General features: G+C 39.1%; 1 long non-coding RNA gene across 1 annotated transcript in view; it reads left to right on the forward strand.

Annotated features, from left to right (window-relative positions):
* The window catches only part of LOC111173432 (uncharacterized), a 62,789-nt gene extending 43,830 nt beyond the window's left edge, over positions 1-18,959 (forward strand). The window contains exon 6 of the long non-coding RNA XR_016391149.1: positions 17,835-18,959. This is a non-coding gene — a long non-coding RNA (uncharacterized LOC111173432). The remainder of the gene's footprint in view (positions 1-17,834) is intronic.
* Positions 18,960-19,412: the final 453 nt, after the last annotated feature.

Raw genomic sequence — 19,412 nt, forward strand, 5'->3', positions numbered from 1 at the left:
ACCTCCTCTGTGCCAGGCTCTAGGCTCTGAGGCTTACAAGTAGGGAACAAAAAATAAACATGGGTCCCATCCTGAGAGGACTTACATTCCCATGGAGAGAAGCAGAAGGTAAAGAAACAAACAAGTCAGTACACAATAGTTGTAAGTGCTCTGAAGGAAAGTGTGGTGTGCAGTGCCACAGAGCTGATCTTTGGGACGAAACATGGAGGTTGAAGCTTGAATGGTGAGACAAACCAGCCACGTGAAGATTCAGGGCAGAGTGTTCTTAGCCTATGGCAAAGGCACACGGCAGAAAGGCACTTGTTGCACTGGAGGGACAGAAAGCAAGCCTCTGTAGCTGTGGATAAATGAGCTAGCTGGAAGGAGAGTCAGGGGAGTGAGTATGGAGAGGTCAGCTGGACTAACAAATTTGGATTTTATTGAAAGTCACTGGAAGGTTTGAAGTAGGGAGCAATGTGATTTGATTTATGTTCTAAAACAGAGATGGGCAAACATTTTCCAAAGGGCCAGATAGGAGATAGTTCAGGCTTTGTGGATTCTGTTGTGTGTACTCTATCCTACTATACTCAGTTCTGCAGGTATGGTGCTAAAGCAGCCATAGGTGATATGTATACACATGGGTAAGTCTGGGTTCCAGTAACACTTTAGGTACAAAGTAGTTTGCTGACTTGTCTTCTAAAAGATCATCCTGGCTGCTCCATAGGTCTGATGAAGACCTGATAATTATAAAGAATCAGAATCCCCTATGTAGTTCAGGCAGGCACATTCTCAGTGCTGGGTCATGTTCAAAGAAATGCCAATCCTTTTTCAAAACATCCTTGTAAAGCAATTGTAAATCTTTGCAGCAGTGCCTCAAAAAATGCCAACGAAGAGTTCCATTCATAATAATTAAGCCCTCCTAAAATCCTTGTGCATCATTGTTTTTCACAGAGCTGTCACCTAGATTTTTCTTCCTCTCGCCAAACTTCTCTAAACTCCCCAAATCCAGTCCACACTGACTCTGATATTTTCTCAAATCAATTCTTCAAAATCGATTATTTGCTTTTGTGCCAACAGTTTTCAGTGTTCACTGACTCCACCACTTTTAAAATTATCCATAATCCTCAACATTACTTTTTCTCCTTCCATATTTTAATTTAGATTGACTATAAGTCTAATTATTCCCTTGCAAACAACCTTAACTTCCTTGCCTCTCTTTGCCAATATGATTTTTACTAGCAAAATCCCAAACTTGGTTAATCCCAACTATTTGTATACTAAAAGTTGCTAGAAATGACACACAAGCCAGCTCCCTGAGCTCAGCCTAAATCCATGACCACAAATATTATCTGACGATCTATGCACCCCTCATCCTATAGCACCTTTCTGTGTAGTTTGCTTGTTTACACTTTGAAACAGCAATTCTATGCCTTTTCCTCTCTCTGCTACCTCCAATATCCCCCCATAGTTTAAATTATCAGATAATGACATTGTCACATATTTTATTGAGAAAATAGAAGTTCTCAGAAGAAAATATTCTCTTTTTTCCACCGTCGAGTCCATTTAAACACTTCCATCTCCGCACACACGCTCTACCTTCCTTCTCTCCTGTGATAGTGGCTGAGGGCTCCAGCCCCGTCAAAGGCAGCTCCTTTACTGGTGCTCTGGATATCATCCTTCTCTACTTCTTGGAATTTTACCCACATATAACTACCACCACACACCTTTTTTGGGCATTTCAGTTTCACATTCTTTTCTGGATTATTATCATCAACTTTCATGGCTTAAGAAAACCATCCTTTGAGCACACTGACCTGTAACTACTGTTCTATTTCTCCTGTTCTTCATTCCACATTTTCTTTACAATCCACTCCATCTGGGCTTCTATTACCATCAATCCACTGAAACTACACCTGTCCAGGTCACCAAGGACCTTCATGTTGTATAATCCAATGGTCACTTCTCTGACACTGTCAGATTTTCTCAGAAGAATTTGACATCATTCATCATTCCCTTCTTGAAAAGACTCTCCACAACATCACAATTCCATGGTTTCCTTTTTCTTCACTGATACCTGTGTTCTTCAGCATCTAAACTGTCATCTTTTACTTCTGTGTTTGGCACCTTAATGTGTGAGTCTCAGACTTTACTGCTAGGCCCCCTACATGTCTGTATCCAAAACCTCTCCCTAGGATATTTCATTCAACATCGAGGCTTTTAGTATCATTTATATGCTCATGACTCTGACATCTATATCTTCAGCTTGACCACTCCAGACTCATGTGATCACCTGCCTATTTGACATTGCCACCTAGATGTCTAATAGAGAGCTCAAATTTATCATGGCCAAAAGGAAACTCTTATTGATTCTTTTTTTTTTTTTGTGGTATGCAGGCCTCTCACCGTCGTGGCCTCTCCCATTGCGGAGCACAGGCTCCGAATGTGCAGGCTCAGTGGCCATGGCTCATGGGCCCAGCCGCTCCGCGGCATGTGGGATCTTCCCGGACCGGGGCATGAACCCGTGTCCCCTGCATTGGCAGGTGGACTCTCAACCACTGCGCCACCAGGGAAGCCCCTTATTGATTCTTTTATCCCCAAATTTATTTCTCCTCCTATCTTTTTATCCATCCAGTTGCTCAAGGCTAAAACCTAGAAACTATCCTTGATACTTCTTTTACTCTCAGTTTCCATATCCAATACAATACTGAGTTTTGTCAATTTTATCTCCAAAATTATCTGGTATCGATCCACTTTTCTTTTCACCTTTATTGTGATCTTCATATTTCTCATCACCATAATCACAGCACTGAATGCAAAAACTTCCTAATTGGTGTTCCTGTTTCTATTTTTGCCCCAATTAATAATTAAAAAAAAAAGATACCATGATTTTTCAGTAACCTAAAGCAGATCACATTTTATTCCTGATCAAAATCTTTCAATGGCTTCTATTTAGATTCAAATAAACAAATTGAGATTCTTCATCATAAGAAGGTCCCTGTTTTCTCTCCATCTTCATCTCTGTTTTTCCCTTTCTTACCCACCACATTCTAGCCAACAGGTACTGACTGTCTTGTACCGTTGTCTTATTGCGTTCTTGCCGAGGCCTCTTCATGCTACCCAATCTAAAATAATTCATTCCTAGGCAATTTTTAGCATTATTACTTTGCATTACTTTTCTAGAAATCGTTGATCATACCTGAAATTATTTTGTTTGAACGAGTGCACAAGAGGAGGGGCTGCATCTGTTTAGTTTAACCACTTTATCCTAGCACCTAGAACTGTCTAGCACAAAGTACGGGCTCAGTAAATATTTGTTCAGTATATGATCCCTTACTCTCTTCAACTCTTCAACACTGTGATTCTTATCTTTATCTTTAACCTGAACAATAAAGGCCCAGGAATTGGTCAGGCAGAGACCAAATTCTCCTCTATAGGCAGAAGATAAGCATAGCCCATGATTACATTAATATTGCACATCAGTAATTAATAATAAATCCACTTTTATTGTTTTCTGATGTGCTTTTGTGTATCATCTAACTTAACCTTCCAACCACCTTGGAATGTGTATTATTATAATGGAAAACTGTTTTTTGCCTCTCTGTTATCTCCTCCTTAAGGGAGCACCCTTTCCTTATTCTGCAGTAATTCTGCAGAAACCTTGTGGTTGGGTGGAATTGATCTTGCCCCGTGGACCAAATGCTGGCTGGACCCATGGCCTGGATGATCATAATTATTTTTCTTCCTGAAACTACAATTGGTTCAGGGCTGGTCACAATGATCCAAGCGTGACTAGTTGTTCTGCCCTAGGAAAGTTGCTATTTTTTTCTGTGTGATTTCCAGAATTATATAAGTCCTCTCAGCTCATGGTACCAAAAAGAAAGAAAGAAAGAAAAAGAAAAAAATGAGCTAGCAACTTTCCCACCATGTGTATAGGCCCTGGCACCTGGCTGGGAATGAAGCCAACCTCAAGAAAACAGTCACAAGTGATAGAGAGGGAGAAAAAGAACCATTGTTTGAGCACATGGATACCACTTGAGTAAGTTAGCACTTAGCATTCTTAACACTTTTTGGTAACCTGGGGTAATAAATTCTTTTCTGCACTGAAACTAACTTGAATTGCTTTCTAAAACTTGCATCCTATAAAATCTGAACTAATTGAATTATTTTTCTCATTTTACAATGGGATGGAGTTCAGAGAGAAATTAAGAAATTTGCCAGAAAGAAAAACTTTTGAGTAAAAGCCTCTCTGACTTCAGGTGCTGTGCTCTTACTCATTATACTGTATGTCAGTACATGAGTACAGGGGGGTGGAGTCAAGATGGCAGACTAGGAGGACGTGGAGTTCGTGTCTCTTCACAACTAGGGCACCTACCAGGCTCCCGTGGGGGACACCACAGACACCTAAGGGGACGGGAGGAACCCCCAGCGAACGGGTAGGATGTGGGGCGTGGGGGATGAAGGGGGAGGAGAAAGGGAGGCAGGATGGGACTGGCGCCCTTGAGGGGCAGCTGGGGGAGGGGAAGGGATCTCACGCCCGAAGCGGGGAATTGGGGAACCACTGGGAGGGCAGAGGATCAAAAGGGAGTGTGGGGCTTCCCTGGTGGCGCAGTGGTTGAGAGTCTGCCTGCCCACGCACGCAGGGGACACAGGTTCGTGCCCCGGTCCAGGAGGATCCCACATGCTGCGGAGCGGCTGGGCCCGTGAGCCATGGGCGCTGAGCCTGCGCATCTGGAGCCTGTGATCTGCAATAGGAGAGGCCACAGCAGTGAGAGGCCCGCGTACCGCAAAAAAAAAAAAAAAAAAAAGGGAGTGTGGCTAGGTTTCCCCTGCCCACTTGGGGAAACTCCTCCCCCCCCCCGGGACCTGCTGAGATCTCAGGCCAGATCCTCTGCCCACCGAGGCCCCCTCCAGCCACAGGGGTCCTGAGGGAGTAGCAGGGAGGGAAGGGGGAGCAAAAGTAAAGGCCGGACCTCGGACCGGCACCCCTGAGGGGTGGCTGGGGGAGGGGAGGAGTTCCTACACCCAGCGGGACCCACCCACGGTTAGGGGTCCAGCAGCGACGGGGAGACCCTGGGGGAGACAGTAGGAGAGGGGCGCAAAGGAATGGAAGGGGACGGGGCCAGTGCTTTCCCTGTCTACTTAGGCACCGGGAAGCCTGTTGGGCTCATGGGCCTAATCCTCTGCCCTCAGAGCCTCCCTCCTGCCCTGCAGAGCCCAAGCCCCTCCCCTACACCCCCACGCAGGGCCCTAAGTCTACACTCGGAGACCCCCTCCAGCGCACTGGGCCTAAACCCCACCCACACACCCTCACTCAGGGCCCTACCTTCAAACTAGGAGAACTCCACATTCCAGAGGTCCTCCTTTCCACGTGCTGCCTCTCCCCTTCTGAGCAGGTCCTAAGCAGAGGGCCTACCCCATCTTGAATGTTGCCCCGCCTAAGCCCCCCCCTGCATGCTCAAACGTCACCCCCCACCTGCCTAGGTCCCACCCCACCCTAAACCCAGCCCCTGCCTAAACTCCACCCCCACCTAAACTCCGCCCCCATAGCCAAGACTTTTTTTTTGCCCCTCTTTTAGATTGGGGTTCTGTTTTACCTTGTTGATTCATTGTTGTTGATTCTTTTAGATTTTTATTTTTCCTAATAAATCTTTTATTTCTCTAATTTTATTTTATTCTTTATACTTTGTTATTGTTCACTCCTTTTGGCTTGTCCCCACCCCCATTTTTTCCTTTCTTTTTTCTGTTGTGGTTTTATTTTACCTTGTTGCAGTTGTTTCAATTATAGCTTTATTTTCCTAATATAGTTTTGATCTTTCTAATTTTATTATGTTTTTTATTCTTTGATATTGCACTGCTTCTTTTTTTCTTGTTTTTTAACCACACCCCGAGGCTTGCAGGATCTTGATTCCCAGGCCAGAGGTCGGGCCTGAGCTCCTGAGGTGAGAGCTCCGAGTCCCAACCACTGGACTAACAGAGAACCTCAGACCCCAGGGAATATCAATTGGAGTGAGGCCTCCCGGAGGTCCTCATCTCAGCACCAAGACCCAGTTCTATCCAACTGCCTGCAAACTCCAGTGCTGGACGTCTCAGGCCAAAAAACCAGTAAGACAGGAATACAGCACCACCCATCAAAAAAAAACAACAACAAAGAAATGACAAAAAAATATGTTACAGATGAAGGAGCAAGGTAAAAACCTACAAGACCAAATAAATGAAGATGAAATAGGGAACCTACCTGAAAAAAATTCAGAGTAATGATTGTAAAGATGATCCAAAACTGTGGAAATAGAATGGAGAAAATACAAGAAACATTTAACAAGGACCTAGAAGAACTAAAGAGCAAACAAACAATGATGAGCAACACAATAAATGAAATTAAAAATTCTCTAGAAGGAATCAACAGCAGAATAACTGAGGCAGAAGAACGGATAAGTGACCTGGAAGATTAAAGAGTGGAAATAACTACCACAGAGCATAATAAAGAAAAGAGAATGAAAAGAATTGAGGACAGTCTCAGAGACCTCTGGGAGAGCATTAAATGCACCAACATTCTAATTATATGGGTCCCAGAAGAAGAAGAGAAAAAGAAACGGTCTGAGAAAATATTTGAAGAGATTATAGTCGAAAACTTCCCTAACATGGGAAAGGAAATAGTCAAGTCCAGGAAGGACAGAGAGTACCATACAGGATAAACCCAAAGAGAAACATGCCAAGACACATATCAATCAAACTATCAAAAATTAAATACAAAGAAAAAATATTAAAAGCAACAAGGGAAAAGCAACAAATAACATACAAGGGAATCCCCATAAGGTTAAGAGCTGATATTTCAGCAGAAACTCTGCAAGCCAGAAGGGAGTGGCAGGAGATATTTAAAGCGATGAAAGGGAAAAACCTACAACCAAGATTACTGTACTCAACAAGGATCTCATTCAGATTCGACAGAGAAATTTAAATCTCTACAGACAAGAAAAAGCTAAGAGAATTCAGCACCACCAAACCAGCTTTACAACAAATGCTAAAGGAACTTCTCTAGGCAGGAAACACAAGAGAAGGAAAAGACCTACAATAACAAACCCAAAACAATTAAGAAAATGGTAATAAGAACATACGTATCGATAACTAACAAATGTAAATGGATTAAAGACTCCAACCAAACGACATAAACTGGCTGAATGGAGACAGAAACAAGACCCATATATATGTCTACAAGAGACCCACTTCAGACCTAGGGACACATAGAGACTGAAAGTGAGGGATGGAAAAAGATGTTCCATGCAAATGGAAATCAAAAGAAAGCGAGAGAAGCAATTCTCATTTAAGCCAAAATAGACTTAAAAATAAAGACTATTACAAGAGACAAAGAAGGCCCCTACATAATAATCAAGGGATCAATCCAAGAAGAACATATAACAATTGTAAATATTTATGCACCCAGCATATGGAGCACCTTAATACATAAGGTAACTGCTAACAGCCATAAAAGGGAAAATCAACAGTAACACAGTCATAGTGGGGGATTTTAACACCCCACTTTCACCAATGGACAGATCATCCAAAATGAAAATAAATAAGGAAACACAAGCTTTAAATGACACATTAAACAAGGTGGACTTAATTGATATTTATAGGACATTCCATCCAAAAACAACAGAATACACTTTCTTCTCAAGTGCCCATGGAACGTTCTCCAGGATAGACCATATCTTGGGTCACAAATCAAGCTTGGTAAATTTAAGAAAATTGAAATTGTATCAAGTATCTTTTCCAACCACAAGGCTATGAGACTAGATATCAATTACAGGAAAAAATCTGTAAAAAAATACAAATACATGGAGGCTAAACAATACACTACTTAATAACCAAGAGATCACTGAAGAAATCAAAGAGGAAATAAAGAAATACCTAGAAACACATGACAATGAAAACACAATGACCCAAAACCTATGGGATGCAGCAAAAGCAGTTCTAAGAGGGAAGTTTATAGCAATACAATCCTACCTCAAGAAACAAGAAACATCTCAAATAAACAAGCAGACCTTACACCTAAAGCAATTAGAGAAAGAAGAACAAAAAAAAAAAACCCAGCGTTAGCAGAGGGAAAGAAATCATAAAGATCAAATCAGAAATAAATGAAAAAGAAATGAAGGAAACAATAGCAAAGATCAGTAAAACTAAAAGCTGGTTCTTTGAGAAGATAAAGTTGATAAACCATTAGCCAGACTCATCACAAAAAAAAGGGAGAAGACTCAAATCAATAGAATTAGAAATGAAAAAGTAGAAGTAACAACCGACACTGCATAAATACAAAGGATCATGAGAGATTACTACAGGCAACTATATGCCAATAAAATGGACAAGCTGGGAGAAATGGAAATACTTAGAAAAGCACAACCTTCCAAGACTGAACCAGGAAGAAATAGAAAATATAAACAGGCCAATCACAAGCAATGAAATTGAGACTGTGATTAAAAATCTTCCAAAAAACAAAAGCCCAGGACCAGATGGCTTCACAGGCAAATGCTATCAAACATTTAGAGAAGAGCTAACACCCATCCTTCTCAAACTCTTCCAAAATATAGCAGAGGGAAGAGCACTCCCAAACTCATTCTACGAGGCCACCATCACCCTGATACCAAAACCAGACAAAGATGTCACAAAGAAAGAAAACTACAGGCCAATATCACTGATGAACATAGATGCAAAAATCCTCAACAAAATACTAGCAAACAGAATCCAACAGCACATTAAAAAGATCATACACCATGATCAAGTGGGGTTTATTCCAGGAATGCAAGGATTCTTCAATATATGCAAATCAATCCATGTGATACACCATATTAACAAACTGAAGGAGAAAAACCATATGATCATCTCAATATATGCAGAAAAAGCTTTCGACAAAATTCAACACACATTTATAATAAAAACCCTCCAGAAAGTAGGCATAGAGGGAACTTACCTCAACATAATAAAGGCCATATATGACAAACCCACAGCCAACATCATTCTGAATGGTGAAAAACTGAGATCAGGAACAAGACAATGTTGTCCACTCTCACCACTATTTTTCAACATAGTTCTGGAAGTTTTAGCACCAGCAATCAGAGAAGAAAAAGAAATAAAAGGAACCCAAAGTGGAAAAGAAGAAGTAAAGATGTCACTGTTTGCAGATGACATGATACTATACATGGACAATCCAAACATACTACCAGAAAACTACTAGAGCTAATCAATGAATTTGGTAAAGTAGCAGGATACAAAATTAATGCACAGAAATCTCTTGCATTCCTATACACTAAAGATGAAAGAGAAATTAAGGAAACACTCCCATTTACCATTGCAGCAAAAAGAATAAAATACCTAGGAATAAACCCACCTAAGGAGACAAAAGATCTGAATACAGAAAACTATGACACTGATGAAAGAAATTAAAGATGATACAAACAGATAGAGAGATATACCATGTCCTTGGATTGGAAGAATCAACATTGTGAAAATGACTATACTACCAAAAGCAATCTATAGATTCAGTGCAATCCCTATCAAACTACCAATGGCAATTTTCACAGAACTAGAACAAAAAATTGCACAATTTGTATGGGAACACAAAAGACCCTGAATAGCCAAAGCAATCTTGAGAAAGAAAAATGGAGCTGGAGGAATCAGGCTCCCAGACTTCAGACTATACTACAGAGCTACAGTAATCAGGACAGTATGGTACTGACACGAAAACAGAAATATAGATCAATGGAACAGGATAGAAGGCCCAGAGATAAAGCCACGCACATATGGTCACCTTATTTTTGATAAAGGAGGCAAGAATATACAATGGAGAAAAGACAGCCTCTTCAGTAAGTGGTGCTGGGAAAACTGGACAGCTACATGTAAAAGAATGAAATTAGAACACTCCCTAACACCATACACAAAAATAAACTCAAAATGGTTTAAAGACCAAAATGTAAGCCAGTCACTATAAAATTCTTAGAGGAAAACATAGGCAGAACACTCTATGACATAAATCACAGCAAGATCCTTTTTGACACACCTCCTAGAAAATGGAAATAAAACCAAAAATAAACAAATGGGACCTAATGAAACTTAAAAACTTTTGCACAACAAAGGAAACCATAAACAAGATGAAAAGACAGCCCTCAGAATGGGAGAATATATTTGCAAATGAAGCAACTGACAAAGGATTAATCTCCAAAATTTACAAGCAGCTCAATATCAATAAAACAAACAACCCAATCCAAAAATGGGCAGAAGACCTAAATAGACATTTCTCCAAAGAAGATATACAGATTGCCAACAAACACTTGAAAGGATGCTCAACATCACTAATCATTAGAGAAATGCAAATCAAAACTACAATGAGGTATCACCTCACACCAGTCAGAATGGCCATCATCAAAAAATCTACAAACAATAAATGCTGGAAAGGGTGTGGAGAAAAGGGAACCCTCTTGCACTGTTGGTGGGAATGTAAATTGATACAGCCACTATGGAGAACAGCATGGAGGTTCCTTAAAAAACTAAAAACAGAACTACCATACGACCTACCATACTGGGCATATACCCTGAGAATACCGTAATTCAAAAAGAGTCATGTACCACAATGTTCACTGAAGCTCTGTTTACAATAGCCAGGACATGGAAGCAACCTAAGTTTCCATCGACAGATGAATGGTTAAAGCAGATGTGGCACGTATATACAATGGAATATTACTCAGCCATAAAAAGAAATGAAATTGAGTTATTTGTAGTGAGGTGGATGGACCTGGAGTCTGTCATACAGAGTGAAGTAAGTCAGAAAGAGGAAAACAAATACCATAAGCTAACACATATATATATATATGGATTCTTAAAAAAAATGGTTCTGATGAACCTAAGGGCAGGACAGGAATAAAGACACAGACGTAGAGAATGGACTTGAGGACACGGGGAGGGGGAAGGGTAAGCTGGGATGAAATGAGAGAGTAACATTGACATATATACACTACCAAATGTAAAATAGATATCTAGTGGGAAGCAGCTGCACAGCACAGGGAGATCAGCTTGGTGCTTTGTGACCACCTATAGGGGTGGGATAGGGAGGCTGGGAGGAAGATGCAAGAGGGAGGGGATATGGAGATATATGTACATGTATAGCTGATTCACTTTGTTATACAGCAGAAACTAACACAACATTGTGAAGCAGTTATACTCCAATAAAGATGTTAAATAAATCAGTACACTCAGGAAATCTTCATGGATTACACCCTGAAATTTTATCTTCATGAAATACTCCTTCAAAATTCTTTTCTAATGTTAGATAGAATAGATCTGTTATGGGCTAGCATTACAATTGTTTTGGTGATTTTTGGAATTTTTTCTCTACTTTAAGTCAAATTTTTGTATGTCTTTTTTTTTTACTTTTGTGTATATCCAAGTTTCCACACAGGAAAAAACATATTACATTAGCATAATCCTTGGAATTTTATATTTGATTTTTATTCTGGTTTTCTCAAAACTCATTATTTAGTAACTGGAATGAAGCTCAACTAAGTGGTGGAATTGAAAGCAATTGAAAATTATGTAGAATTATATAGATGTCAAGAGAAAGGTTCATAACATTTAGAAATTGATATAATTGAAGTAAATGTGTAAAATTGATTACTTTACCAAGTGAGTGTACCATCTTTTAGGAAAATGTAAAAAATTATCCTCTCCTATATTGGTTGCATTTCGAATTACACAGAATTAACATGAAAGGCTAATGGACTAATAGGCAGAAAAAATGAAAGATACATTCTCATTTCACACTAATGGTAAGTATTTCAGAATGCACACATAAGCAAACTCCACATTAGCAAATGCAGGAATGAGAATGAACAAACTAAATTATTCTTTGACTTATAGGAAAGGTTGATACAATTCAAAGGTTATGAGAACCGAATTGCAGCGCATTAGCAGCCTCATCATATATCATTTTGTTTTTTATAGATGGTTATACTGTCCTTTCCATTAATGAAATCAGAAAATATAATCATATTAGATTCTTCCTTCTTTTCAGTTCACCTTCCCTGTCATTACCATTTCAACTTAGCCCTTCTGTCTTACTGATTCCTTTTGTTCAGCTTTATTGAGATATAATTGACAAAATGTAAGATATTTGAAGTGTACTATGTGTTCATTTGATACACATTGTGAAAGGATTTCCCCCATCGAGTTAATTAACACAAACATCACCTCACTTATTTACCCTGTCCCTTCTTTTTTGGTGAGGACATTTAATTTCCACCCTCTTAGAAAATTTCAATCATACAATAGAGTGTTATCAACAGTAGTTATCATATTTTATATATTAGATCCTCAGACCCATTTCATCTTATAATTGAAAGTTTGCAGCCTTTTACCAACCTATCCCTATTTCCCTCACCCCCTATTGAGTCTTAACTAGCCACTCCCCTTTGTTCTGCATCTCCTGCTTGCTCCATCACTGTCTCATCTTCTTATTAGGCTTTAATAGGCTCTATTACAGTCCAGCCTCCATATAGCTAAGTGATTATGTAAAAGCACAGAATTGACCATGTCATGGTTTTGTTTAATACTCTTGAAATTCCTATTACTTGAAACAAAGTTTAAAACTAGGGTCATCCAAAAGTATCTTTTTCTTAGGCACCGTATTTGTAGAAGGAATACAAAGTGGAATAAGATGTGAGCCTTCCCCTAAAGGAATATGAATACAGATATGTGACTGGGGAGGTGGGGAGTCAGCCCAAAACAGATCATTTCAATATAACATGGAAAGTGTACTATAGAGGGAACCCAGAGTGTCATGGAGCTCAGTGGAGCCTGACTTAGCATAGCCTAGATTTTCAGGAAGGTTTCCTGGTGGGATGACGCCTGAGTTGAGGCTTAATAAGTCATCCAGGCTCAGAAGGAAGGGAAACATAGATGATTATCCAGACAAACATAGGAGCAGGAGAAAATGTATGAAACCGTGTAACATGGCATTTCTCTATAACTGCAAACAGTTCAGAATTATGAAAACATAAACTATGAGGTAGGAAGTAGAGGTTCAGAAGGATAGAAAAGGAGGTAAAAATGAGCTATCATGAATATCACATGCAATTTACAGCCATTCAATAACCGTTCATTGAGTGGTTATTCAATGTATGCCAGACACTGTGCTGTGGATACAGCTCTCTTGAAGCTCACACTCTACATGTCAAAGAGTCAAAAAAAAAAAAAAATGAGTGTAAGCTCTGATGAGTGCTATGCAGGTAAACACACATTGCTGATATAAAAAGTGAGAGGATGGACATACTTGAAATGTGATGGCCAGGAATGGCCTTTCTGATCAGGTCTCATTTAAATGTGAGAAGAAACTAACACACACATAGTTGGGGAAACGAGTCCCATTGCAAAGGACCTGAGGTAGGAAAGAAAGAGCTTGGCTTCTTTGAAGAACTGAAAAAATACGAACATGGCTATAGCAAGCAAGGGTGGCAGGGTGACTAAAAATGAGATTGATGAGATAGGGAGGAACCTCTCTTGCAAGGTACTGTAGGTCTTGGTGACTTATATGAATTTCATAATTACAATGGGAAAACTTTGGATAGTCTTAAACAAGCAAGAATATAGCATGAAGTGGAGTTTGGCTGTATCTCTGAGTAATGGGGAACCAGTAAAAGATTTTAACTAGGGAAACTTATAATCATGTTTAAGATGACTCATTGTAGTGGTTGGAAGAAGAGTTGAATAACTGTGAAATATGACTGGGGGAAAGATATTAATTAGAAGGGTATAGTAGTTGCACAAGCAACAGATGTTGAGGCTGGTATTTGTACAGAGGAAAGAAAAAAATTAGGAAATATTTAGGAATAAAATCACCAGAATTTTGTGAGGGAGGGTGTCATGGTGGAGATGAAGTAGTCTAGCATAATGTAAGGTTTTCTCATGATGTGGTGAATATTAGTGACAGTTGATATTAGAGAATACAAGCAATAGGGAAGGTTTGGAGGAGATCTTTCCATTATTTCTTGGGCTTTTTTTGAGTTTGAGATATTTTGTGGGATATGTACAGATGGAAGTTTGTGTAGAGAAATCTGAAATGCAGGAAGACCAAGCCAGAGAGACAGATTTCAGACTCATTATATATACATATAAAATAAACCACAAATGAATATGAAATTACTCATGAACAGTGTATCGAATGAGAAGAAAAGTGGAACAAGGGCTGAATCCTGAAGAACGTCAACATTAAATGGCGGACAGAGGAGTATCCTACTTTTGAGACTGGGAATGAATGGTTAAAAAAAAAAAAGTAAGTGAACTCGAGTGATGACAAGACACTAGAAAGTATAGAGTACATGTGTGACACTAACAAATGCAGCAGAAGACCCCACAGATAATTTTAAGACATCCCCTAGAGTTGGCAACAACAGGGTCAGTGATGATGTTTGTCTTAACACAGGAGGTATACCAGTGGAGCAGAATCTCAGTTGCGGTGGAATTAGGAGTAAAGCAACTATACTGATCAGTCTTCATGAAGTGAAGGGTAAGAAAGAGAGGGCATGGTGGCTGGTGAGGATCACTCAAATGTTTCTTTTTTTAATTATGTAAGATATTTGAGGCTATTCAAACACTAAAGAGAAAACACAGGAAAAAAGGAGAGATTGATGATAAAGGAAATAATTCACTAAGCATGATCCTAGAGAAGAAGCAAAGGGTTGAGATCAAGGTTTCTAGGTAGGATGGCAAAGAACGTTGATCTGGAGGTAGAAGTTAATCATAGATTTGCATTGAAGGGCTAGCAGTCCAAACTCCTCAACGTGGAAGCCAAGAATATTTACAAGCTGTCCCCCATCTACCTTAAAGTATCACTTTCTACCACTCTGTCTTCTGAAAATTTTCACCCCTTTCTTTATCGGCACAATCTGCTTTAACCACCAGAGAACTAAGTTTCCAGAAAATATCATGCCCTTTTATACTTTCATTATGCTGTGTTCTTTACCTTGTTTTCACCTAACTGCCCCACCCCTATTTCTACACTTACCCCAGCTCTGCCTAATGCCTATTTCCTTCCCACCCAAAGGTCACATGGAGAAATATCCTGATCATGCTTCAGATCTCATAAAAATTTCCCTCAAATTGCTCATCTAGATGCATATGGAAAACCAATACTTCCTTTCCTACATTCCCAAAGATCTGCAGACTGTTCTTTCTCATGTTGCATACCTGGCTAAAATGGGATTTCCATGAGGCCAAGAATTATTCTTTCTTTATCTCTGAACTCTTGATGCCTAGTACAATGCCTGGAACATAGTACTCTTGACATTTTGTTGAATAACTGAATGAATATCTGCAGCACCCACCTTAAGGATGGAAGCCTCGATGTCTCCTCGTAAATTTATTCCTCTAATTATTTAGATGTATTCTACAGCTTGGAAACTCTAAAGCACTCTTAGTAATATTCAGGTCCCCCCTTGGAATTCTTCTCGATGGATGCTCATCTTTTGCATCTTCTCATATTACTTCATGACTTTGAGTTGAATGACAGCCATGTGTGTGTAGTTAATAAAGTATACAGATAGTTCGTGTCATTATCTTTCAGCCTACAGATCAGGATGAATAATCGTTACGTTTACTATGTTTGGTTGCATATCTTTCTTCAAATGACTCTTTCCCCAAAAATTAATTATATATCTCACTGCTCCATTCATTCAACAAACATTTATTGCCAGGCATACAGATACCAATAAGACTAGAACTTCCTTGTTATACATTAAATGCTCAGACATTATTCATCTTATAGATGAAAGTTTCTACCCTTTTCCAACCTTCTCCTATTTTCCCCACCCCCGCTTCCATGGCAACCAGTTTTCTACCGTCCGTTTTTATGTTTGACTTTTTTCTTAGATTCCATATATAAGGGATCCCATGCAGTATTTGTCTTTCTCTATCTGGCTTATTTCACTTAGCATAATGCCCTCAGGGTCCATCCATGTTGTCACAAATGGCAGGATTTCCTTCTTTCTCATGGCTGAATAATATTCTGTTGTATGTATAGACCACATCTTCTTTGTCCATTCATCCGTTGATGGACACATGGTGACTATAGCTGATAACACTCTATTGTGTAATTAAAAGGAGCATGCAGTCCAGAAGACAGCGCTAGGAAAGAATGTTGAAGTTGTTCTGTTTAGTAGAACTTTTGCCTTCAGAGCAAAGGATTCCAGCTTTAGATCACTGGCCTGGAATTTCTTTGTTGGAGAGCTGCCCCAAATGGTTGGGAGTTCTTGTCTGGAGTTTCCTGATTTCCTCCTTTAGCTGTTGTGGAGAAAGCTTGTGAAACTTGTGCCGTGGCAGGATATCCCGGAGAGGAGCTGGTGCTCCTGTTTGGTTTTGCAGAGTACAGTCGACCCTCTGTATCCAAGGGTTCTGCATTCAGCCAACTGCAGATCAAAACTACTTGAAAAAAAATTCCAGAAAGTTCCCAAAATCAAAACTTGAATTTGCTATGTGCTAGCAACTATTTACATTGTATTTACAACTATTTACCTAACATTTACATGTATTAGGTATTATAAGTAATCTAGAGATGATTTAAAGAATGTGCATAAGTTACATGCAAATATGTCATTTTTGAGCATCTGGGATTTTGGTATCCCCTGGGGTCCTGGAACCAATCCCCTGCAGATACCGAGGGAGAATTGTATCCTACATACTGCGTAAGAGAATAGGCCTGACTTCTTCAACGCTCTGAGTCCTGCAAGGGAGGAGTTAAGGTTCCTGCCCCTCTACCCATCACTTTTTTGTTTTCTGTAAAGTGGATGAAATACAAATCTGATTGGCCAAATTTACTTATTATGTAAGTGTGTCTCATTGGTTTCCTACTCCTTAGAGCTGGCTGGACAAGAAAGCCAGCAGATATCTTTTTTCCCTTCTTTTCTTTCTATGTAAACACTGGTTGCTTTAGTTTCTTGTGGCCCATCTGGTGGCAAGATTCATTCTTGGGGGAAGCGACCATCTGCTCAGTTCACTTTACCAAATAACTGGGTTTTGTGATTTAGCCTAGTTAATAATTAAATGACATTTTGACTTCCCTTTTATTTGTACCATTAGGTATCCCACTGGAGAAGGGATGGCTGGGCCATGACGAGATTCAGGTGTCCTTTGGAACTCTGGACAGAATCATGTCTTATTGTCCTTAAAATAATCTCTATAGCTTCATGTGCTCCCCGGTCAATGGGGAGTAATAAAAAAGATACTTGGTTATAGATTTACACACATTGGTGTAATTACATAATCAGAACAACTAGACACATTTTATTTTTCATTTTTCAAATTGTTTCATGTTACTTGTGACTGGTTTGATCATAATTAGCAATTTATGTGGGATTCTTCTCCCTTCTCCACTGTAATAGACTAACTGACGTGACCCATGTGAACTGCATGGCGACCAGGCCATGGTCCCAGAGATCTCACTTGTCATAAGACAGAAACATTCATCTGAAAGCCTTTTAAAGCTTTCAAAGAATCAATTATTTCTCTTCAGGGAGAAACTGGTAAAAATTGGAGCAACTATTTTACTACATATAACAAAAGCTCTTGAATAGAGCTATTGTTAGACTGTAGGAATAATTATCAAGGGAAGTGCTAAGCTTCCTTCATTAAAGACGTGTAGAAATTATCTTGGTTAGACAGAGTTCTTCCTGAAATAAACAGCATTACTTTTATGTAATGCTGCATTTCATTTCAATACCAAAATACTATGCCATGTTAATACTTCTGTGATTACAGTTGATAACTACATTGACCATAAAAAGTTATAACTTAAAAAACCTGTTTTTCTCCAATATGTACAGTGATGGGAACCTGTAACCTATGTACTCCTTCCCAGTACAGTTAATGATGACTCCATTACCCAAAGTGCTCAATATACCAACTGTTTCATTATGCTGATGACTTGATCAACGAAACTGCTAACTTCACAAAATGTAAAGGTTTGTACATAAATGGAAAAAGACTGTGGGTTCTAGGTGTTTTAGACCCTTTACCTCAATTAAGAAAAATCCTCACAGCCACATGCATTTCCTGAGAAAAAATGTGTGTGTGTGTGTGTGTGTGTGTGTGTGTGTGTGTGTGTGTTTGGGGGGAGGGGGAGGGGCAAAAGGATGACAGTCATTAACTTCCACAAGTCGTTTATACTGTTTAGAAAACAAGAGGTCAGTTTGTTTCTATAATACAAATATACAAAACACACACTTCAGTTTTATCTTTGTTTTCTTGGAAAAGAATATACCTGCCTTAATTTTTCTTTCATTTTTGAAGTCCCTTTGTTCACATTGTTGATCACACTTTATGATTGTGTGGTGGCTTTGCAAATTTGCAGGTGGTTATTACAAATTGTGTATTTCATTTCTGTTCCAAACCTCAGATGATACATAATTTCTTGGGTTATTATTATTTGGCAACTTGCCTTTTTCTAAAGACTTGCCACTTTACAACTGTATTGGTACATAATATCATGGTAAGACATTTTCAGTAAGTTAGATAAGAATATGATTAGCATTAACACAACAGTTTGTTCTCTGAACCTCTGTTGATTTTATGAGGTCCTTTGGTGTTCATAATTAAAACACTATTGTGCCTATCAAAGATTCACTTGACTTTTTCCATAGTCTCTTTAGCAAAAATTGAAACACTATTCATTGAGGGTATATAACTTTTTCTTACTTAATGTAATATTGCCCAAATATAAAGTTTTTAAACTTCAAATGTATTATAACAATTGATATGACTTACAAATAAATATACATAATTCACATGCATGCATATATATGTATACATGTGATAAACTTACAAAATGATATGAAAAACATGGAGATTCTTTGTGCCAATCTGATGATTAGGCACACAGACAGAGAAATGATTTAAGATAATGTTATCTTTCCTAACACAATGAAAATTCAAAAATGTACCCAACTCCAGATGAAGTATTTAGAATGTCGGAAGGAAAAATGGTCATTTGTTTTCTCACACTTGTACTCTCTCCAGTTTAAGATTGGAAGCAAAAATTATAAACTACTGAGAAATTGCGATGTTGGGCCATGGAGTCTGACCCTAAATTACAGACCGTCCTTAGCCTGATCGTCATCCCCTATTTTCTAACTAAATTACTTCCAGAAGCCAAATCATTCTTCAGTAGCAAATTAGGCACTTAGGAAGATACATACAGTGTTTAGAATCCCTGAAAGAACACCATGCCCTCTGTGGGGTGTTTTACTCTGCTTTGCTGTGTTCCAGGTCTTCACCAGACATCCTGGATGTAGCCACCCAACTGGAAGAGCTGTCATAGTCATGCTTCTGTGTATACTCAATAATGGGGTCTCTCCAGTTTTTAGTCCTGCAATGCTGGGAGAATCTTATGAATCTTAGGGCAT

Source organism: Delphinapterus leucas, chromosome 21, assembly GCF_059928025.1.
Source record: "Delphinapterus leucas isolate spDelLeu-1000000601 "Yukka" chromosome 21, BTC_Dleu_Yukka2, whole genome shotgun sequence".
NCBI lineage: Eukaryota > Metazoa > Chordata > Mammalia > Artiodactyla > Monodontidae > Delphinapterus > Delphinapterus leucas.